The sequence below is a fragment of the Stegostoma tigrinum genome, chromosome 44, assembly GCF_030684315.1.
Source record: "Stegostoma tigrinum isolate sSteTig4 chromosome 44, sSteTig4.hap1, whole genome shotgun sequence".
Taxonomy (NCBI): domain Eukaryota; kingdom Metazoa; phylum Chordata; class Chondrichthyes; order Orectolobiformes; family Stegostomatidae; genus Stegostoma; species Stegostoma tigrinum.
This window is the reverse complement of record NC_081397.1, coordinates 7,663,428-7,687,544: the sequence shown is the minus strand read 5'-3', so window position 1 is coordinate 7,687,544 and position 24,117 is coordinate 7,663,428. Positions and strand designations below refer to the sequence as shown.

Genomic DNA, 24,117 nt, shown 5'->3' with positions numbered 1-24,117 from the left:
CGTTGCACATGTGCATTGTTAGATGATTATTTATTTGCGTGCCTGCTTTTTTGCTCGAATGGATAAAGGTAAATTTCTGTTCTTTTGTCATCAGAGCTATTGCCTCCTCACTCTCATCTTCCTTGTTTTATCCTGTGCTGGAATATTTAATTTGTTGACATATCTGAAATATGTTGTTGAATGGATCGGGTTTTGTAACATTGCATTCCCCATAGACCACCTACCGATGCTGTTGCTTGTTCTCACAGTTATTATCTTGCAGAGTGGAAAATGCAGTTTGAAAGCAATGGAACATTATCGATGAAGAAGTTGATGCATAAATTGCTGCGATCTTCCAAACTACAAACTCACCTTCAATTCTTTCTCGGTCAGAGCATTATGCCGGCGCAAATGAATCGTGTTCTCAATGGGACTTCCAAAACCATGGAATTGAATTTTCATGTTGATTTCTTCTTCCCTCTTCAGAAATGCAAAGTAGTATCGTGATGAAGCTTCCAAGGCGATGATTGTGTCCTTCAATGAACGGAAAAGTGACTTTTAGATTCATGGAAATATTTCACTACTTCTATAGACATGAAAGGCAAACATTCTCCCTGCATATGACCCAGTCTCATTTTATCGTATCTTTCTGATTTTACATGCCACGGGATAATCATTGCAGTGTAACAGAAATGTTGATCATGGAAATTTATCACTGTTTTCATAAATAATGGCAAATTTTCAACATCTTGCAATTGTATGAAGGCTCAGTCTCATCACACCTCGCCTGCTGCACAAAGACATTCTTACACTGCTTTCAATGTTAGGGCTGAAACAAAACACAATCATGACACAAATGCATCAACACACCACTTTCAACAGGATCTGATATCCTTGCCAGGCACTGGAGGGGTTGCGGAGACTGGTGAGTGGATAAAGTCATTCCTCTGTTCAAGCAGGAAAACAGGGACTTTCCAGGAAACTACAGACTGGTGAGTGTCTCATGTCTCAAAAGTATGGGCTAATAAGGGACAGCCAGCATGGTATTATGCAAGGCAGGTTATGTCTTACCAAGTCAGTTGAAGTTTTCACGGAGGTGACAAGGGTGATCAATTCGGATCGAACAGTTGATAACATATACATGGATTTTACGAAGGTTTTCAATAAGGTCCCTCATGGTATGCTCATCCAGAAGATTAAGATCCATGAGATCCATGGTGACTTGGCCTGCCCATATAAGGCAGACGGTAGCGGTGGAAGGCTGACAAAGATAACACAGTATAGGGCTGGAGGAACACAGCAGGCCAGGCAGCATCAACAATGTCAGCTTTCCTGTTCCTCTGATGCTGCCTGACCTGCTGCGTTCCTCCAGCTCCACACTTGGTTAACTCTGATTCCAGCATCTGCAGTTCTTGCCGTCTCAGCGGTGGAAAGCTGTTTTTCTGGCTGCAGCTCAGTGACGAGTGGTGTTCCGCATCGATGTGATTTCTGCTGTTTGTGATATGTGTAAATGACTTGGTTGCAAATGCAGATGGGGGATCACTAAGTTTGCAGATGATATAAGGACCAGTGGACTTGTGGACAGCATGGAAGGTTGTCAAAGGACACAGCAAGATACAGGCCAATTGCAAACACGAGCGGAGAAATGGCCGATGGAATTTAATCTGGGCAGGCATGAGGTGTTGCATTTTAGGAGACCAAGTGTTGCGGAAAGGGATACACAGTTAATGGCAGGACCCCAAACAGCAGTGATGTCCAGAGGGATCTTGGGGTCCTAGACCATAACTCCCTGACAGTAGCCACACAAGTAGATAGGGTGGTCAAGAAGGCATATCGCATGCTTGCCTTTATTCATAGGGGAACTCAGTGCAAGAGTCAGGATGTCACATTGCAGCTTTACAAGACTTTGGTGAGACCACACAGAGTATTGCATTCAATTCTGGCCACCACATTACACTAAGGACGTGCAGGCTTTGGACAGGGTGCAGAAGAGATTTACCAGCATGCTGACTGGAATAGAGGGTATGAACGAGAGGGAGAAGCTGGAAAAACTCTTCATTTTCTCTGGAGCAGTAGAAGCTGAGGGCAGGCTTGATAGAAGTCTATAAAATTAGGAGATACATAAATACAGCTCACGGTCAGAAAATTTCTCCCCCGGAGTTGAAGTGTCCACTATTAGGGGGCATGCATTTAAGCTGAGAGGGGGGAAGTTCAAAAGAGATGTGAGGGGCAAATATTTCACACTGAGCATGTTAAAAGTGTGGAATACAGTGCCCGGGGTGGTAGTGGATGCAGATACGATGAAAGCATTTAAAAGGGACTTTTAGTTAAGTGCGCGAATAGGTAAGGAATGGAGGACTATGGATCAAGGACAGGCAGAAGGGATTATTTCATTTGTTGTCATGTTTGGCCCAACATGGTGGGCCAAAGGGCATATTCCTGTTGCTGTCGTGTTCCAAGTTTTATGCTCACTTGTATCATGATTACAAAAAGTAGGATTGGGAAGAATTTTTGAGAAGCGTTTGTGAACATTATTTCATGTAAGGACAAACGGGATAAGGATCAGGTGACACAGCACAAACAGATTTTGGAGCCCATGATGAATCATACGGACCTCACAAGCACCAATGATCAGAGGGATCTCAGGATCTTGATGTGCATGCCTGTTGATCCCCCAATGTAATGGACCAGGTCGTTGAAGTGGTTTGGAAGGCACATTGGATACTTGTCTTTATTAGACTTAATATTAAGTGATAGAGTTTCAGAATAGGCAGGGTATGTACAAAATGTTGGTTAGGCCCAACAGTGAAGTCAACGGTGAGAAAATACAGTGAGACTTGGACAACGATCAGGCTTGGCCTGATAAAGGTTAAGTTACATTTGCGCCACACAAGTGCTAAGCAGCAATCAGCTCCAACAAGAGAGAATATGACCACATCAAAAAAATTCCATGTCCTTACCCTCACATCATCCTTACATTTATTTTTTTTTTTAAACGTGCAAGTGCTATCCAAGCCATGCAAGGCTATGGGCCAGGTGTTGGAAATGAGGTTAGAACAATTCAGTGCTTGTCCTTGACTGTAACAGAATCCGTGAGCTGAAGAATGTATTTCTCCTGTATTGTAGACGACTCAGGTGCTTGGCTATCCACGAAACCAAGGTTGACACTGATCTAAAACTAAACTGGGTCAGTTATACAATCAGCAGTAGCCAGGTCCATGGTACAAACCACCCTGCTGTGGGACAGGGTCAGGCAAATCCAAGTGAGCGAACGTGGTTGGAGACTCATTCGTTGGGGGCATAGATTCTGTAGCCACATTTGAGACACCAGGGCTGCGTGTTGCATCCCTGCTGCCAAGGTCAAGGGCATCTCTGATTGGGTGCCAGAAATTCTTAAGGGGGAGGGTGAGCAGCCAGAGGCCACTGTGCACGTTGGTACCAATGACATAGGCAGAAAGAGGGATGACATCCTGCGGACTGTGTACAAGGAGTTAGCAAAGAGGCTGAAAGGCAGGACCGAGAGGGTAATAATTTATGGGTTACCACGAGTGCCACATGTTAGTGAGTTAAGTCAGAGAAAGATAGGTGAGATGAAAATGCACGGTTAAGGAGCTGGCACAGGGGGCTGGATTTCCGGTTCATGGATAATTGGGACCATTTCTGAGCAAGGGGTGACCTGTGTAAGAGGGATGGGAGGCAAGACGCTGTGAGCGGGTCAGGGCTGCGGGGGCCGGTCCCTGTGAGCGGGTCAGGGCTGCGGGGGCCGGTCCCTGTGAGCGGGTCAGGGCTGCGGGGGCCGGTCCCTGTGAGCGGGTCAGGGCTGCGGGGGCCGGTCCCTGTGAGCGGGTCAGGGCTGCGGGGGCCGGTCCCTGTGAGCGGGTCAGGGCTGCGGGGGCCGGTCCCTGTGAGCGGGTCAGGGCTGCGGGGGCCGGTCCCTGTGAGCGGGTCAGGGCTGCGGGGGCCGGTCCCTGTGAGCGGGTCAGGGCTGCGGGGGCCGGTCCCTGTGAGCGGGTCAGGGCTGCGGGGGCAGGTCCCTGTGAGCGGGTCAGGGCTGCGGGGGCAGGTCCCTGTGAGCGGGTCAGGGCTGCGGGGGCCGGTCCCTGTGAGCGGGTCAGGGCTGCGGGGGCCGGTCCCTGTGAGCGGGTCAGGGCTGCGGGGGCCGGTCCCTGTGAGCGGGTCAGGGCTGCGGGGGCCGGTCCCTGTGAGCGGGTCAGGGCTGCGGGGGCCGGTCCCTGTGAGCGGGTCAGGGCTGCGGGGGCCGGTCCCTGTGAGCGGGTCAGGGCTGCGGGGGCCGGTCCCTGTGAGCGGGTCAGGGCTGCGGGGGCCGGTCCCTGTGAGCGGGTCAGGGCTGCGGGGGCCGGTCCCTGTGAGCGGGTCAGGGCTGCGGGGGCCGGTCCCTGTGAGCGGGTCAGGGCTGCGGGGGCCGGTCCCTGTGAGCGGGTCAGGGCTGCGGGGGCCGGTCCCTGTGAGCGGGTCAGGGCTGCGGGGGCCGGTCCCTGTGAGCGGGTCAGGGCTGCGGGGGCCGGTCCCTGTGAGCGGGTCAGGGCTGCGGGGGCCGGTCCCTGTGAGCGGGTCAGGGCTGCGGGGGCCGGTCCCTGTGAGCGGGTCAGGGCTGCGGGGGCCGGTCCCTGTGAGCGGGTCAGGGCTGCGGGGGCCGGTCCCTGTGAGCGGGTCAGGGCTGCGGGGGCCGGTCCCTGTGAGCGGGTCAGGGCTGCGGGGGGCAAGTCGCTGTGAGCGGGTCAGGGCTGCGGGGGGCAAGTCGCTGTGAGCGGGTAAGGCCTGCGGGGGGCAAGTCGCTGTGAGCGGGTAAGGCCTGCGGGGGGCAAGTCGCTGTGAGCGGGAGAGGGCTGCAGGGGACAAATCCCTGTCAGCACGACAGGGCTGCAGGGGCCAGTCCCTGTGAGCGGGTCGGGCTGCGGCGGCCAGTCCCTGTGAGCGGCTCAGGGCTGCGGGGGCCAGTCCCTGTGAGCGGCTCAGGGCTGCGGGGGCCTGTCCCCTGAGCGGGACATGGATGCGGGGGCCAGTCCCTGTGAGCGGGACAGGGCTGCGGGGGCCAGTCCCTGTGAGCGGGACAGGGCTGCGGGGGACAGTCCCTGTGAGCGAGTCAGGGCTGCAGGGGCCAGTCCCTGTGAGCGGGTCAGGGCTGCGGGGGCCAGTCCCTGTGAGCGGGACAGGGCTGCGGGGGCCAGTCCCTGTGAGCGGGACAGGGCTGCGGGGGCAAATCGCTGTCAGCGGGTCAGGGCTGCGGAGGCCAGTCCCTTTGAGCGGGTCAGGGCTGCGGGGGCAAATCGCTGTGAGCGGGTCAGGGGTGCGGTGGCAAATAGCTGTCAGCGGGTCAGTGGTGCGGGAGACAGGGCTGCGGTGGCAAATAGCTGTCAGCGGGTCAGGGGTGCGGGGGACAGTCCCTGTGAGCGGGACAGGGCTTCGGTGGCAATTAGCTGTCAGCGGGTCAGGGGTGCGGGGGACAGTCCCTGCGAGCGGGTCAGGGGTGCGGGGGACAGTCCCTGTGACCGGCTCAGGGCTGCGGGGGACAGTCCCTGTGAGCGCGTCAGGGCTGCGGGGGGCAAGTCGTTGTGAGCGCGACAGGGCTGCGGGGGGCAAGTCGTTGTGAGCGCGACAGGGCTGCAGGGGGCAAGTCGCTGTGAGCGGGTCAGGGCTGCGGGGGGCAAGTCGCTGTGAGCGGGTCGGGGCTGCGGGGGGCAAGTCGCTGTGAGCGGGTCAGGGCTGCAGGGGGCCAGTCCCTGTGAGCGGGTCAGGGCTGCAGGGGGCCAGTCCCTGTGAGCGGGTCAGGACTGCAGGGGGCCAGTCCCGGTGCGCGGGTCAGGGCTGCGGGGACCAGTCCCTGTCAGCGGGACAGTACTGCGGAGTAAATCGCTGTGAGCGGGTCGGGACTGCAGGGGGCAAGTTGCTGTGAGCGGGTCAGGGCTGCGGGACCCAGTCCCTGTGAGCGGGTCAGGGCTGCGGGACCCAGTCCCTGTGAGCGGGACAGGGCTGCGGGACCCAGTCCCTGTCAGAGGGTCAGGGCTGCAGGGGCAAGTCGCTGTGAGCGGGTCAGGGCTTCGGGGCCCAGGCCGCTGTGAGCGGGTCAGGCCTGCGGGGCCCGGTCCCTGGAAACGGGTCAGGGCAGCGGCGGCAAGCCGCTTCGAGCGGGTTAGGGCGGTGGGGGCAGGCCGCTGCGAGCGGGTCTGGGCTGCGGGGGCAATACGCTGTGAGCGGGACAGCGCTGATGGGGCCAAGCCGCTGTGAGCGGGTCAAGGCGGCGGGGCCCAGTCCCTCCAGCGGGTGAGGAGGGCGGGGGCAGGTCGCTGCGAGCGGGTCAGGGCGGCGGGGGCCCGTCCCTGTGAGCGGGACACGGCTGCGGGGAGGCAATACCATGTGAGCGGGACAGGGCTGCGGGGCCCAGTCCGCTGTGAGCGGGACACGGCTGCGTGGGCCAGTCCCTGTGAGCGGGACACGGCTGCAGGGGGCAATACGCTGTGAGCGGGTCAGGGCTGCGGAACCCAGTCCCTGTGAGCGGGTCAGGGCTACTAGGCCCAGGCCGCTGTGAGCGGCTCACGGCTGCGGGGCCCAGTCCCTGTCAGCGGGTCAGGGCGGCGGGGGCAGGCCGCTGTGAGCGGGTCAAGGCGCAGGGGTCAGGCCGCTGTGAGCGGGACAGGGCTGCGGGGCCCAGGCCACGGTGAGTGGGTCAGGGAGCAGGGGGCAAGCCGCTGTGAGCGGGTCAGGGCGGCGGGGCCCAGGCCGCTGCGAGCCTGTCAGGGGGGCGGGGGCAGGCCGCTGCGAGCGGGTCAGGGCGCCGGGGCCCAGTCCCTGCCAGCGGGTCAGGACTGAGGGGGCAGGCCGCTGTGAGCGGGTCTGGACTGCAGGGGGCAATACGCTGTGAGCGGGTCAGGGCTTCGGGGCCCAGGCCGCTGTTAGCAAGTCAGGGCGGCGGGGCCTGGTCCCTGTCAGGGCGACAGGGCTGCGGGGGCCAGTCCGGGAGCGGGTCAGGGCTGCGGGGGACAGTCCCTGTGAGTGGGACAGGGCTGCGGGGGGCATTACGCAGTCAGCGGGACACGGCTGCGGGGGTCAGTCACTGTGAGCGGGACAGGGCTGTGGGGGGCAGTACGCTGTGAGCGGGACAGGACTGCGGGGGGCAAGTCGCTGTGAGCGGGACACGGCGCGGGGGCCCGTCCCTGTGAGGGGGTCAGGGCGGCGGGGGCAGGCCGCTGCGAGCGGGTCAGGGCGGCGGGGCCCAGGCCGCAGCAAGCGGGTCAGGGCAGCGGAGCCAGAGTCCCTGTGAGCGGGTCAGGGCTGCGGGGGCTCGTCCCTGTGAGCGGGTCAGGGCGGCGGGGGGCAATACGCTATTAGCGGGACAGGGCTGCGGGGGCCAGTCCCTGTGAGCAGATCAGGGCTGTGGGGGCCAGTCCCTGTGAGCGGAACACGGCTGCGGGGGGCAGTACGCTGTGAGCGGGTCAGGGCTGCGGGGCCCAGGCCGCGGTGAGTGGGTCAGGGCGGCGGGGGCAGGCCGCTGCGAGCCTGTCAGGGCAGCGGGAGCAGGCCGCTGTGAGCGGGTCAGGGCGGCGGGGCCTGGTCCCTGTCAGGGCGACAGGGCTGCGGGGGCCAGTCCGGGAGCGGGTCAGGGCTGCGGGGGACAGTCCCTGTGAGGGGGTCAGGACTGAGGGGGCAGGCCGCTGTGAGCGGGTCAGGACTGCAGGGGGCAATACGCTGTGAGCGGGTCAGTGCTTCGGGGCCCAGGCCACTGCGAGCGGGTCAGGGCGGCGGGGCCAGGGTCCCTGTCAGGGCGACAGGGCTGCGGGGGCCAGTCCGGGAGCGGGTCAGGGATGCGGGGGACAGTCCCTGTGAGGGGGTCAGGGCTGTGGGGACCAGACCCTGTAAGCGGGACACGCCTGCAGGGGGCAGTACAATGTGAGCGGGTCAGGACTGCTGTGGACCACCCTGTGAGCGGGTCAGGGCTGCGGGGGGCAATACCATGTGAGCGGGACAGGGCTGCGGGGCCCAGTCCGCTGTGAGCGGGACACGGCTGCGGGGGGCCGTACGCTGTGACTGGGACAGGGCTGCAGGGCCCAGTCCCTGCGAGCGGGTCAGGGCTGCAGGGCCCAGTCCCTGCGAGCGGGTCAGGGCTGCGGGGGCCAGACCCTGTGAGCGGGACAGGGCTGCAGGGGGGCAGTGCGATTGAGCGGGACAGGACTGCTGAGGGCCAGTCCCTGTTAGTGAGCCACAGCTACGGGGGGCAGTCCCTGTGAGCGGGTCAGGGCTGCGGGGGCCAGTCGCTGTGAGCAGATCAGGGCTTTTGGGCCAGTTTCTGTGAGCAGGACACGGCTGCGGGGGGCAGTACGCTGTGAGCAGGTCAGGGCTGCGGGGGCAAGTTCCTGTTAGTGGGTCAGGGCTGCGGGCGCCAGTCGCGGTGAGCGGGACATGGCTGCAGGGTCAGTACGCTGTGAGCGGGTCAGGGCTCCGAGGGCCAGACCCTGTAAGCGGGACAGGACTGCTGGGGGCAATACCATGTGAGCGGGACAGGGCTGCGGCTCCAATCCGCTGTGAGTAGGACAGGGCTGCGGGGGCCAGTCCCTGGCTGCGGGGGACAAGTCGCTGTGACCGGGTCATGGCTGCAAGGGCCAGTCCCTGTGAGCGGGTCAGAGCTGCGGGGGCAAGTCACGAGAACGGGTCAGGGCTGCGGGGGCAAGTCACGATGAGCGCTCAGGGCTACGGGCTCCAGTCCCTGTGAGTGGGACACGGCTGCGGGGGCCAGGACGCTGTGTGCGGGACAGGGCTGCAGGGCCCAGGCCCTGTGAGCGGGACACGTCTGCGGGGGGCAGTACGCGGTGAGCGGGACAGGACTGCGGGGTGCAAGTCGCTGTGAGCGGGTCAGGGCTGCGGGGTGCAAGTCGCTGTGAGCGGGTCAGGGCTGCGGGGGCAGGTCCCTGTCAGCGGGTCAGGGCTGCTGGGGGCAGTATGCTGTGAGCGGGACAGTGCGCGGGACATGGCTGCGGGGCCAGTCCCTGTGAGCTCCAGCTCCAGTTCCCTGACGCGGTTTTCAAGGAGCTGGAGTTGGGTGCACTTCCCGCAGCTGTCGTCAGCAGGGACACTAGTGGTGACCCTTACCTCCCACATTCTGCAGGAGGAGCATTCAACTGCCCTGACCTCCGTTCCCATTATTCTAAATTCCCAAAGAGACTGTTTAAAATAAAGAATAAAAAATAAACTAGTTACCTTCTGTCGCACAGAAACTTTTTTTTTGCTTCGAGGAGGAGGATGGGTGGGAGACACTACCCGAGTAGTGTTTCGGGTAATGCAACCAACACAAATATATTCATATAAATATTATATATATGTAATATATAAAATATTATATGTATAAATATTATATACACAAATATAAATTAGTACATATATTTTCTCATTAGGTTTACCCATGCAACGAATTAAGTGACTATGTAGAGTGTTTAAAGGAGTTTAAATTGCTTACTCCCTGTGCACGATGTCCACGAGCATTCATCAAATGCCACTTTAAACAGAAACACATGAGTTAACCACAATAATAGTGAAAACAATGCAAGGTCCAATGGCTGGAATATTGAACTCTCATGTTAATGAAATAATAACTTACAACTAGCAGCAGCTAACCACTATTTCACAATACACAGTTCGAATGAGAAACACTCCACTTTCCATAGCGGAGAACAAATTTAAAACAACCATTGATCCAACTTTGTCCGCGAAGACATTCTACGAATTCGGGAAATGTTTTCTGTGTGGTGTATTCCTGATGAAGTTGATGCTAATAATGAAGCATCATTTCACTGATCTCTTGAACTTCCTGGTACGGTTACAGCCAGGAAACGGACAGATTTATCACCAATGCAGCACAGCAGGACAAGAAATGAGAACCGTTACGATTCCAGCCGCTTCAGCAAGTGGAATAGTCAAACCCCAGAATAAAACCTGCCTCGCTCGATCTTTTTCCCCTTTGTCAAACCTTGTGGTCTTTCACTGAAACATAAGCACATCAGACTACAGATTAGATTTTACCAATAAAACAGAAGTTTATTACATTGAAGAAATAAAATAAACCAAAATATCAAATATAGCAGTTTCAAAAATTTCAGAACACATTGCAAAAGAAAGTTACCCATGAGAACTTTCCCCTTGACTACTCACAAACTTAAGCTTAGCCTTCCTCAGTTTTTTCACAGTCTGCAGAATTCAAACAAAATACTCGGGGTCTGAAAGATTCACAAATAATAACCCTTACTCTGAGACAACTTATTCCTTTAACTGTTCTAAACAATCACCTTTTCTGGAGAGACTGTGCTTAATTCTGAAGTCAATGCTTAACAAACAGAGCTTGCAGTACAGAAACAGGCTCATGATGTTATCTATGTTTCACACAAGACTCTTTCTACCCCTTTTTAACCCTACCATCCCCTTTACCGCATGTGCTCCTCTGGCTTCCTCTTAAAAGTATCTGTGCTATCATTTCAGCCACTCTTCCTGGTTCAAATTTTAACCACTTTCTGGGCAAAGTTGCTTCTCCTGAGTTTCCTGTTAGATTTATTAGTGGCTATGTAGCATCTATATTAATAAAACATTCTTCTATCTGGTCTCAAGAATGAAGCTCCAATAATAGAATTACGAGGTGTGAAGATTTGATAGAGTATAAAACTTGTGCTCTTTCCCCAACATTTTCCACTGAGGAATGAACAAGGAGAGTTCAAGAGCATCCCTGTTACATCCATTGATCAGGAGACTAAAATATCCATTAAACATTCAGTCGGCATTCCACAGCAGTAACACTGATCATATTGTAGTATTCCTCACAGAGTTTCATGACTGATTCACTGAGAAGCAATCTTGGCTGAGGTTTCTCAGTGGATATTATTCAGAATAAAGCAACATGTTGCCTTCGGCTGTATTGGAAAGCTGCTGGTAATGGAACTGTTGAAAGCATTCACACCTTTTCTGGATCCATCTTTTATTCCTGTACTTATCTCATTGCTACACTTTTTGTGCTTTACAAAAGCTTTTCCTTTGTCATTTAAAACAATGCAGTCTCTGTCTCTGTAACTTCTATCTCTGTCTAATTTTACATTGTTGCATTTTTCTTGATTCATTCACAAGATGAGGGCGTCACCGGTCAGGCAGCATTTATTGCCCATCCCTTATTGCCCGGAGGGCAGTTAAGAGTCAACCACATTGCTGTGGGTCTGGAGTCACATGTCGGGCAGACCAGGTAAGGAATGCAGTTTTCTTTCCTAAAGGACATCAGTGAACCTAGACAGGTTTTTCCAACAATCGACAATGGATTCACGGCCATCATTAGATTGTTAATTCCAAATATTTATTGAATTCAAATTCTACCATCTGCCGTGGTGGGTTTCGAACCCAGGTCCCCAAAACATTACTTGGGTTTCTGGATTAACAGTCCAGCGATAATATCACTAGACCATCACCCCTCCTCCAACTTTTAGCTGCCTAGGCCCGAATCTCTGGAATTCCCTTCCCATGCCCCTCCATTTTCACTCTTTCCACCTGAAAGCTGCCTTTTTGGCAATACTTTATGTCACTTGTCCTAATAACTACCGATTTGTAATTAAATACACTCAGTGTGGATTTGTTCACGGGTGATCACGTCTGGGTAGTACAACAGCAAAATACTGCAAATGCTGGCAATCTAAAGTAAGACCAAAACACGCTGGAAATATTCAGCACAATGGACCTATCTTTGGACTTCTGATGGCAGGTTAATGAAACATTAATTCTGTTTCTCTGTCCACAGACGCTGCCAGACCTTCTGAGCAGTTCTGGGATTTTCTGATTTCATTTGTGTCTGATGAACTTGATTCTATATTTGAATTTCATGATTCATAGAATCCCTACAGGGTGCAAGCAGGCGATTCATCCCATCAAGTCAACACCAACCCTCCAAACAGCGTCCCAGCCAACACATCCCCTATCCTATCCCTGTAACCCTTCATCTCCAATGGCTAATCCACCTAATCTACACGTCCCTGCACACTATGGGTAATTTCGCATAGGCAATTTAGCATGGCCAATCCACCTACCCTCCACATCTTTGGACTGTGGAAGGAAACCAGAGCACCTGGAGGAAGCCTACACAGACATGGTGAGAGTGTGCAAACTCCGCACAGACAGTCTCCTGAGGCTGGAATCAAACCCTGATCCCTGGTGCTGTGAGTCAGCAGTTCTAACCACAGAGTCACTATGCCGCACCAATTTGAATTGGTGTTAAAGAGGGTCAAGGAGAGTAGAGCATTTGATGCAGCTTACGGAGGTTTCAAGGTGGCTTTGGACTAGTTCACACATGATGAATTGGTCAAAACAGAAGGTGGTGATGGAATCTGAGGGAAAGTAGCAAATGGAACAAAATAAACTCAGTGACTGCAGACAAAGGGTAATGCTCACTGTAGTTGTAGTTGAAAGGTCATTTCTATTGGGATTCCACAGGGTTCAGTATTGGGTCCTTTCCCTTTCATGGTAGATAGCAAAGAAGCAAACTTAAGTGCAGGGGGCACCATTAAAAATTTGCAGATGATAGACTAAAAATGAGTGCATGGTTGATAAAGAGGAAGAAAGCTGCAGACTTGGAATATAGTAACAATGGGCTGATCGGTTAACAGAAAGGGACAAATAGAATTTCATCTGCCGGAATGTGCAGTAAGGCATTTGGGGAGGGCAAACTAGTCAATAGGATACACAATAAATGATACAATACTGATCAGCTGAGAGGCACAGCGTATGTTTCCAGATACTGGGGGGGAGCAATGAGCAGCACATGGTTTGCAACTCTATCAGCTACAAGTTCCCCTCCAAGTCATACTCTCAACTCAACTGGGGTCAGAACCAAGTATAATCTATCCTAGAAATGGAGACTGTTCAGAGGGGCTAAGGAAATAAGCTATTTTTGTGAAAGGGTGTAGTTAGTGAAACTTCCAGAGCTGGAATGTCTGGGGAGAACCGTGTGGATTAGTAAAACACTGAGGAAGTCTAAACTCTCAGTTGTGTGAATGGTGAAGGAGGAAGACCCCACAATTTGAGGGACAGAAACTGAGCAGAAGCAGTTAAATCTAACATGCAGATTTGATAGAGAAAGAAAACCGCTCCAGATTGTTAAGTAACTGTAAAGTGACTGTTTTAGGGAGTACATGGGATGCTGTTTTGTTGTGTTTTGCAACCTTTCAAACTGTGTTATATAGTTAGTTTGGTTTGCTTTATTGTATTTTACTTTCTTTAGTGTAATGAACTGTTTTATTGTTAAAACCAAATGTGCAGCTTTGTGTGCTTATGTTTCAGTGAAAGGCTGCCACACTAAATTGAAGAAAAATTGATAATCAAGTCAGATTTCATTCTCGGATGTGGCCTGGCTTGTAACAACAGCAGCTGGAATCATAGCACCAGCAAAAGAAGAATAAATGAAAAAACTTTGTTGGGAGCAGACTGTATAGTTTTCGACATTGTAGAAGAGAAAGAGGACTAACAGAGGTGCTTCTGATCCGGAAGGGAAACAACCAATGATTCTGTTGTGCACATTATTTGCCCAAAGACAAGCATTGAATACAAGTTAATTGCGCCCTTGGACACAGCACTGTTTTAGTAGGATATGAAATTTCACTTTAGAATCCATTTTCACTCGCAAATATTGATGGGGAGCACTATTTAATAAAGTGAATTTCTTCAACATCTTCAGAGCTGCATGTTTATCATTCGTATACATGGGAAATCTCAAATTCATTTTGCAGTTACATGAAAATAATGTACAAGGAAAGGAATTTAAACTCAGTATTTTGCACTTCAATTGAGCACAGGCCTTACTCATAAAAATCTCATCTCCTGAATCCCTCTCCAGAATTGATTAACAATGGATACTATATTCATTACAGACAGTATAGGAGATTTTCCGTGTTGTAGCCCATTCCGAAATCTAGGCAAAGCTTCTTGGCGCCTCGCTGCAGGAGTTAAAGATCTGGGGAAATTGCTACATCTTACATCCCTGCCTAGGGGATGCTTCAACATCATTTCCTAAGATAACCACATGTCCATATACATGTTTTCATATTGGGGAGGTCTAAACAGGACACAAACACCTCCAAGGGTATGCCAGCTGACGCCTACATTGAAAGCGTAATACTGAGAATGCTGGAAATCTGAAATAACAGCAAGCGCTGGAGAAACTCAACAGGCCTGGCAGAATTTATGGAGAGAAAAGGGCCGAATTTTACTGTCAGCTATACATCAGTGACTAATACTATTTATTTCAGAGGAAAGGTGACCGGACCTGAAGCCTTAACTTTGATTTCTCTTCACAAATGCTGCCCAGACCGGCTGAGCTTTTTCAGCAACTTCTGTTTTTTGTCTCTTATTTACGGCATCCACAGTTCTTTTGGTTTTTAACACTATTTATTTCTTGAGTTGTAAGGTTTTTGGATTTAAGTTCTTGCCCACTGAGGTGAAAGCTATATCTAGCCCATGTAGTATGGTAGTAAAGGGATGGTGCACTGACTGTGGGGCTGCCTTATGGATGTGTGGTTAAACATTAAACATTCAGTAGGCATTCCACAGCAGTAACACTGATCATATTGTAGTATTCCTCAGAGAGTTTCATGACTGATTCACTGAGAAGCAATCTTGGCTGAGGTTTCAGAATAAAGCAACATGTTGCCTTCGGCTGTATTGGAAAGCTGCTGGTAATGGAACTGTTGAAAGCATTCACACCTTTTCTGGATCCATCTTTTATTCCTGTACTTATCTCATTGCTACACTTTTTGCGCTTTACAAAAGCATTTCCTTTGTCATTTAAAACAATGCAGTCTCTGTCTCTGTAACTTCTATCTCTTGTTTAGAACAGTTAAAGTATTTTGTTAGAATTCTGCAGACTATGAAAATACTGAGGAAGGCTAAGCTTTAAGTTTGAGAGTAGTCAAGGGGAAAGTTCTCATGGGTAACTTTCTTTTGCAATGTGTTCTGAAATTTTTGAAACTGCTATATTTGATATTTTGGTTTATTTTATTTCTTCAATGTAATAAACTTCTGTTTTATTGGTAAAATCTAATCTGTAGTCTGATGTGCTTATGTTTCAGTGAAAGACCACAAGGTTTGACAAAGGGGAAAAAGATCTTGCGAGGCAGGTTTTATTCTGGGGTTTGACTATTCCACTTGCTGAAGCAGCTGGAATCGTAACAATTCTCATTTCTTGTCCTGCTGTGCTGCATTGGTGATAAATCTGTACCTTTGTTTGCTCTCCCAGGTGGAAGTAAAAAAAATCACATGGTATTCTTTAGAGGAAAAACAGGTGAGATCTCACTGGAATCAACATTGCTAAAAGTGATTATCAGGTCATTATCACATTACAGTTTGTGGGAGCTCATGCAACTAAATTTACTGTTTGTAGGAACTTATGTAAATACATTCTCTATGTTACAGCAGTGACTACACTTTGTCTGTTTCAAAGCACTTTGGTTTGTCCTTATTGGGGAATATCAATCAAGTCTGAATCCTATTTATGTGTGTTTGGAACTAGGTCAGTGAGTTATAAATGTTCAGTTTAATTTTATGCTTAAAGCAATAATTAATTAACTACCGGATTATCCATTCCCCTTTCCCAATTTAACATAGAAACAGAGAAAATTGGACTGGGAGTAGGCCATTCAGTTCTTGAGCCTGCTCCACCATAAAATATGAGCATGCCTGCTCATTGCTGTTCCTGCTTTCTCCCCATATTCTTTGATCTCTTTAGCTCGAAGAACAATATCTAACTCTGTCTTAAAAATATTCAATGATAGAAAATTCCACTGGCTCACCATTCTCTTGGCGAAGACATTTCTCCTCATCTTCGTTCTACTGTGCATCCTTAGTCTGTGACCTTTGGTTCTGCAATCTCCAGTCATGAGGAACACCCTTCTTCACTTACCCTCTCTGATACTCTCCAGCTGTGTGACTTGAATCCACAACCTTTTGACTCAATGGTGATATTTCTACTAAGCCAATACAGTAACAATGGAATCTGTCATGTACCTTCACATCACAGCTATTTCTTTTCTCCATGACTTCATCTTGATTGGCAGCTTGTAAACAGTCAGCACCATACAATACTAGCATAGTAAGTGGCTCCTTACACTCAGAATAGAGAATCTCGAATGAGGATGCAAGTAGATGCCTTAAAGTGGATGCTCCAACTGGAATCTACAAGATACAGTGCAGTAACGCAACAACATTTCTTCAAAGGTTTCTCCAGAACCCACAACATCTACCAACCAGCAGGGCAAGGACAGCAGGCACATGGGGGCATCACTTCTCAGTTTCCATCCAATCTTCGGATGTACACACAATCCTGACATGAAAATGTTGCATTCCATCATCTTTACTGATTGAGAATTCTGCAGCTCCCTCCTTATCATCGCTTTGGGAATACTGTGGTTTTGGAAGGCAGCTCAGGAGCATCTGCTCATGAGCAATTAATGCTGGCCCCGTATCAGTGATGCCCACATTCAATAAATAAATAATATTTTAAAAAGAGGCATTCAGAATGAATCACCTCTCTTGCCACCCACTTTGCCAATTGTGTTTCTAGGCCAACCCAAGCAGCACAATGAAAGCAAGATGCTCTGAGGCAGGAGGAATGAAGTAGTTTAAAATGGGAAATATTTGCAGTGGTGCAGAGAAAAGACTGGGAAGTGGGACAGATCAGAAATCTCTTTCCGCCAGTCAACCCAGGCATAATGGATTGAATGGACTCATTCTGTGCTGTACAATTTTATGATTTTAACCATTGTGGAAAGTGGATGGCAAAGCACAAAGCCATCTATACAAAGTCTAAGTGCTTCAACAAGCAGCTAGGCTGCCACGTTACTTTCTGATTTATTGTGCAATTCCATTTCTTTGGTTTAATAGCTTTTTTAAAAAATAAATCTGTATGTACTTACAATGTGTTCTGCAAAACCCACAGCAATTGCTATTCGCCTTCCTTGAAGTTATAAGCAGTTTTACGACAAGGTACGAGAGGCAAGCAAAATCAATAAGGCCATACAAAGCAACCAATTCTGTTCAGGCCAGCATTCATTTCCTCAATCTGAATACACCTTTTACTTTCCCTCACCATGATACAGTACATTCCACATGCACCCACAAAAAAACTATTCATTTCCTGAGTTAGATGCTATAACACTTAAAAGACACTTAGAATCGTACATGAACAGGAAAGATTTGGAGAGTTATGGACCAGGAGCAGGCAGGTGGGACTAGTTTAGCTCGAAAATATGTTTGGCACGGGCTGGTTTGACTGAAGAATCTGTTTCCATGCTGTATGATTCTATGACTCTGTTTCTCAAGCAGTTCTCAGAAATATTATAAAAAGATTGAATCTAAAATGAGAAGAACAAAAGGTACTCATATACTCCTTTTTCCTCTCTCCAAGTTTAATAAGTGACACCCAGAAAAAAAGAGTCACAATTTTGGCTATTTGATCTGAGCTTACAAGCTAAGAGATTCTGGACAGCAGCAGGAAGAGGGGTCAACCTATGTGCAGTTGGATGATGGATGTTAGAACGGAATATAGGAACATGTCATTTGAGAGCAACAGAAAGCCATTCAGCCCTTTAACTCTGCTCCACCATCCAGTGGCTGATCTGCTTGTGGACTCAAGCCCCTCTGTCCCTCTTCCCCAAGCCCTCGTCTCCCACATCTATCAAAAAACCATCTAACTCAACCTAGAATAAAGTCAATGGTACAGCCGCCAATACTTTTTGGGGAAGAGAATTCCACAGACCCATACCCCTCTGATGGAAATCCTCCTTGTCTCCATCATAGAAAGAAGACCTCCTGTTCTTAAATTGTACCCCCTTTTTTGAGATTCCCTCACGAGAGGAAACATTTTCCCTGTACACAATGTATCAAGTCCCCTCAGGATTTTATATATTGCCATAGGATCAATTCTCATTCTTCTAAGTTCCAACTGGTACAGATCCAACCTTTCCTCACAGGAGAACCCTATCTTCCCAGGAACAGGTCACAGAGTGGTGTCACAGAATGGCTGCCAACAAACCACAACCGATGTATGAGGGTGGCATAAGACAGACAGAATTGGCACACCATGACAGCAGGTCTCCTGGCAGGAGCGGCTACAAGCAGCAGCTTAATAAGAAGGTGCACTCACTATCTACTGGCAAGTTTCTGAAAATTTGCTCCGAGTGAGTGAATGAGAGCAGGCTGCACAGTGTGGTGTTTACACCATTTTCCTTTCACTCACTATACAGATCAATCATTGGATATGAAACCTTTGAAGAGCAGGTGTGCATGCTGGAATGGATAGAGATAGAGGAAGCTGATGTGCTGAAAATTTTGTCAAACATTAACATTGACAAGTCGCCAGGCCAGGACCAGATTTGTCCTCGGCTGCTTTGGGAAGCGAGAAATGCAATTGCTTCGCCACTTGCGAAGATCTTTGCATCCTCGCTCTCCACTGGAGTCGTACCTGAGGACTGGAGAGAGGCAAATGTAATTCCTCTCTTCAAGAAAGGAAATAGGGAAATCCCCGGCAATTATAGACCAGTAAGTCTCACGTCTGTCGTCTGCAAGGTGTTAGAAAGGATTCTGAGGGATAAGATTTATGACCATCTGGAAGAGCATGGCTTGATCAAATACAGTCAACACGGCTTTGTGAGGGGTAGGTCATGCCTCACAAACCTTATTGAGTTTTTTGAGGATGTGACTAGAAAAGTTGATGAGGGTCGAGCTGTGGATGTGGTGTATATGGATTTCAGTAAGGCATTTGATAAGGTTCCCCATGGTAGGCTCATTCAGAAGGTCAGGAGGAATGGGATACAGGGGAACTTAGCTGCTTGGATACAGAATTGGCTGGCCAACAGAAGACAGCGAGTGGTAGTAGAAGGAAAATATTCTGCCTGGAAGTCAGTGGTGAGTGGGGTTCCACAGGGCTCTGTCCTTGGGCCTCTACTGTTTGTAATTTTTATTAATGACTTGGATGAGGGGATTGAAGGATGGGTCAGCAAGTTTGCAGACGACACAAAGGTCGGAGGTGTCGTTGACAGTGTAGAGGGCTGTTGTAGGCTGCAGCGGGACATTGACAGGATGCAGAGATGGGCTGAGAGGTGGCAGATGGAGTTCAACCTGGATAAATGCAAGGTGATGCATTTTGGAAGGTCGAATTTGAAAGCTGAGTACAGGATTAACGATAGGATTCTTGGCAGTGTGGAGGAACAGAGGGATCTTGGTGTGCAGATACATAGATCCCTTAAAATGGCCACCCAAGTGGACAGGGTTGTTAAGAAAGCATATGGTGTTTTGGCTTTCATTAACAGGGGGATTGAGTTTAAGAGTCGTGAGATCTTGTTGCAGCTCTATAAAACTTTGGTTAGACCGCACTTGGAATACTGCGTCCAGTTCTGGGCGCCCTATTATAGGAAAGATGTGGACGCTTTGGAGAGGGTTCAGAGGAGGTTTACCAGGATGCTGCCTGGACTGGAGGGCTTATCTTATGAAGAGAGGTTGACTGAGCTCGGTCTCTTTTCATTGGAGAAAAGGAGGAGGAGAGGGGATCTAATTGAGGTATACAAGATAATGAGAGGCATAGATAGAGTTGATAGCCAGAGACTATTTCCCAGGGCAGAAATGGCTAGCACGAGGGGTCATAGTTTTAAGCTGGTTGGTGGAAAGTATAGAGGGGATGTCAGGGGCAGGTTCTTTACACAGAGAGTTGTGAGAGCATGGAATGCGTTGCCAGCAGCAGTTGTGGAAGCAAGGTCATTGGGGTCATTTAAGAGACTGCTGGACATGTATATGGTCACAGAAATTTGAGGGTGCATACATGAGGATCAATGGTCGGCACAACATTGTGGGCTGAAGGGCCTGTTCTGTGCTGTACTGTTCTATGTTCTATGTTCTATGTTCTATATTAGCTGCAGCTCAGTGGATTTCACTCCAACCGTTAAGACAGAATGTCATTGTTCAAGTCAGGATCTATAGACCTGAGAAGAAAATCTAGGCTAACATACCCAGTGGTCCATTGTTGGAGGTGCTGACCTTTGGATGATACCACTCGAACCAACACTCTACCCATTGAAATTGTGGCTTCAGGTGTCTAGTTGTTAAATACTCGTATTCCCTCTCAGGTAATGTAATGCCTCTGTTGTCAAGCAGAGTTATCCTGGTGAGAGATAATGGGAACTGCAGATGCTGGAGATTCCAAGATAATAAAATGTGAGGCTGGATGAACACAGCAGGCCAAGCAGCATCTCAGGAGCACAAAAGCTGACGTTTCGGGCCTAGACCCTTCATCAGAGAGGGGGATGGGGGGAGGGAACTGGAATAAATAGGGAGAGAGGGGGAGGCGGACCGAAGATGGAGAGTAAAGAAGATAGGTGGAGAGGGTGTAGGTGGGGAGGTAGGGAGGGGATAGGTCAGTCCAGGGAAGACGGACAGGTCAAGGAGGTGGGATGAGGTTAGTAGGTAGCTGGGGGTGCGGCTTGGGGTGGGAGGAAGGGATGGGTGAGAGGAAGAACCGGTTCGGGAGGCAGAGACAGGTTGGACTGGTTTTGGGATGCAGTGGGTGGGGGGGAAGAGCTGGGCTGGTTGTGTGGTGCAGTGGGGGGAGGGGATGAACTGGGCTGGTTTAGGGATGCAGTGGGGGAAGGGGAGATTTTGAAACTGGTGAAGTCCACATTGATACCATATGGCTGCAGGGTTCCCAGGCGGAATATGAGTTGCTGTTCCTGCAACCTTCGGGTGGCATCATTGTGGCAGTGCAGGAGGCCCATGATGGACATGTCATCAAGAGAATGGGAGGGGGAGTGGAAATGGTTTGCGACTGGGAGGTGCAGTTGTTTTTACGAACTGAGCGGAGGTGTTCTGCAAAGCGGTCCCCAAGCCTCCGCTTGGTTTCCCCAATGTAGGGGAAGCCGCACCGGGTACAGTGGATGCAGTATACCACATTGGCAGATGTGCAGGTGAACCTCTGCTTAATGTGGAATGTCATCTTGGGGCCTGGGATGGGGGTGAGGGAGGAGGTGTGGGGACAAGTGTAGCATTTCCTGCGGTTGCAGGGGAAGGTGCCGGGTATGGTGGGGTTGGAGGGCAGTGTGGAGCGAACAAGGGAGTCACGGAGAGAGTGGTCTCTCCGGAAAGCAGACAGGGGAGGGGATGGAAAAATGTCTTGGGTGGTGGGGTCGGATTGTAAATGGCGGAAGTGTCGGAGGATAATGCGTTGTATCCGGAGGTTGGTGGGGTGGTGTGTGAGAACGAGGGGGATCCTCTTGGGGCGGTTGTGGCGGGGGCGGGGTGTGAGGGATGTGTCACGGGAGATGCGGTCAAGGGCGTTCTCAATCACCGTGGGGGGAAAGTTGCGGTCCTTAAAGAACTTGGACATCTGGGATGTGCGGGAGTGGAATGTCTTATCGTGGGAGCAGATGCGGCGGAGGCGGAGGAATTGGGAATAGGGGATGGAATTTTTGCAGGAGGGTGGGTGGGAGGAGGTGTATTCTAGGTAGCTGTGGGAGTCGGTGGGCTTGAAATGGACATCAGTTACAAGCTGGTCGCCTGAGATGGAGACCGAGAGGTCTCCTGGTGTTTTGGTCAATACTAAGCTCTGAACTGATATTACTGAAGGGGTTTTCTGGTCATTGTGATGTTGCCGTTTGTGAGATCTCACTGTGCACAAATGGACTGCCGTGTTTCCACATTACGACAGTCACTCCAATTCTCAACTATTCTCTTGGCCAGAAGTTGTTTGGGATATCCTAAAGCTGTGAAATGCACAATGTTAAGAAAGAAAGCCTTCTCTTTCTTCCCTTTCATGGCCTCAGGACATTCCAAAGCACTTTACAGCCAATGAAGTATTTTGGCAGTCATCAGTTGGTAATACAGAACTTGAAAAAAATACATTTTGTTTATCCTTTTCATCTTGCACTTATTGGGGCAATTTGCAAGAAGTGAAGGGAAAAGCTGTACACAAAGAGAGTGCTGATTCATTTGGAAGTGGAACCACATCAATATTTAGGAACAGGTACAGCAAATGGTTGAAGTAAAGATGAATAAAGCAATTACAGTGGACTCTGAGGTGTTTCCACAGGGAAAACACCAGGACTCACTTCTTATTTACTGTAATAGTTGATCCTTTTACATTGTATTTGATGTGAATTGTCCTGTTAAGTGCAATTTGAAAAACTGGAGCAAAATATGCCTTTTCTCAGCAGTATTCATATTTTGGAAGTGTAGTCACTATTGCAATGTCAGGAAATGCAGCAGTCAATTTAGGCACAGCAAGCTGCTACAGTTAACAAAGCAACAGCAAGAAAAATTCATTCCCTCCACCAGTGATGGGAAGTAGCAGCTGTGCACATCATCTACAAAATCCCCTGCATAAATTCACCAAGGCTCTTTAGAAACCAACACTTTCATAAATACTACCATCTAGAAGGATAAGGGCAGCAAATTTATGGGAATACCACCACCTGCAAGTTGCCCTCCAAGCCATGGTTCAAGAAGGCAGCTCACCAACACCTTGTCAAGGGCAGCTATGAGTGGGCAATAAATACTGGCCAGCCAGCAGCAGCTCCATTCTAAGAATGAATACAAAAAAACCCCAGGTAATTTATTCAGTGCCAGTTCTTCCTTTCTTTAATGACTATTTAAAGTCTCTATTGATGGTATAACTAAAGCAGCACAAGCCCTTGTTTCCAACTGCTGCATCAAACACATAGAGTTCAAAATGTGCAACCAGAATTAATGACTGAACAGGCAGCCAAGTCAATATTTAGGAATCGGTTAAGCAAGTGGTCAAAGTAAGGATGAATAAAGCATTCACTGGAACAGAGTGGGCACATGGGATTAAGACTCATGTCCATGTAGAGGGTAAAATCTTTATACAAAAACGTTGGTTAGAGTGAGTGGCAACTGTTTGCCTTTATTCACGTCTTTAATGGATTCTAAGGCATGTCTCAGAAACTGATACTGCAATAACAAGTAGATAGTAGCAAGGGGAAGAGGTAGGTTTTCATCAGACTGATGCTCTATGTCATTCGCGAAACTTCTGGAAGAGCTTTACATTCTACTTCAATATTCAAAGGGGAGACCAAAACCTCTCCAAAGTAACGCCACTGATTATATCAAATGATTATATCAAATATCACAAGGTACACACACACACACACACACACACACACACACACAGTATCCATATTGTAATTTCCACGTCATTTTCACTGTGATTGTGTTGAAGGTCAAAAGGCATGGAATTGTCACAGCAAACCTCAAACTGCTGAATTCTGGCAGAAATCCAAGAATCATCCCAACTGAAATAAAATGCACCTTTCAATCTGTAAAGACATGTCACAGCACAGGAGTTGACATAGGTGCAGTTGGAATTTTGAGTTTTATCATTAAGAGAATAAAAATGTCTCATCATTTTAATTTGTCATACCAACTTGCAGAGAAATCACGTACTACACATCTGGCATGATAGTAAAATAACAGTGGGACACATAGATGCTCTACAATAGAGATAACAAGGTGTAGAGCTGGATGTACACAGCAGGCCAAGCAACATCAGAGGAGCAGGAAGGCTGATGTTTCAAGCCAAGACCCTTCTGCAGAAATCTTTGACATGTTTTTGGAGTATCGTGGAAATTTGCAGCAATGGAAGGAGAGCATTTGGCCCAGCGCATCTTTGCCAGCCAAATTAAAATTATCAAGTTGAATCCTGTTTTCCAGCTCTTGGCCCTCGACATTAATGTTAGTTCAAATACAGATCCAAGTTATTTTTAAACTCTAGCAGCTTTTATATCTTCAGTTGCAAAACTTTATGGACCCTCTCGACACTCTTCTAAATATTTTGTCCCATCCTCTCCTAAAAACACTGCTTCGTGTTTTTGGCTGCAAAGTAAGTGGCCACAGTCTCAGCCAAGAAACCAATCAGTCAGTACCTTGTATTATCATGGGAGGTGGAGACAGAACACTGGGCTTAGCCAGGATCTGTACTTCCATTAGCATTGCACACACCACACAGAGTTCCCAATTTAATAAAGAAAAGTTCTAATTATGTGGATTATGCTGGCAAAGTCACCATTTTATTGCCCATTTTTATGAACTATTTGCTATACTACTTCAGAAGGC

At 49.6% G+C, this 24,117-nt stretch overlaps 1 protein-coding gene across 1 annotated transcript in view; it reads right to left on the bottom strand.

Annotated features, from left to right (window-relative positions):
• Positions 1–374: 374 nt before the first annotated feature.
• The window catches only part of LOC132206954 (uncharacterized), a 622,337-nt gene continuing 598,594 nt past the window's right edge, over positions 375–24,117 (bottom strand). Inside the window, exon 5 of the transcript XR_009443242.1 lies at positions 375–513. The gene's annotated coding sequence lies outside the window, so the exon portion shown is untranslated. The remainder of the gene's footprint in view (positions 514–24,117) is intronic.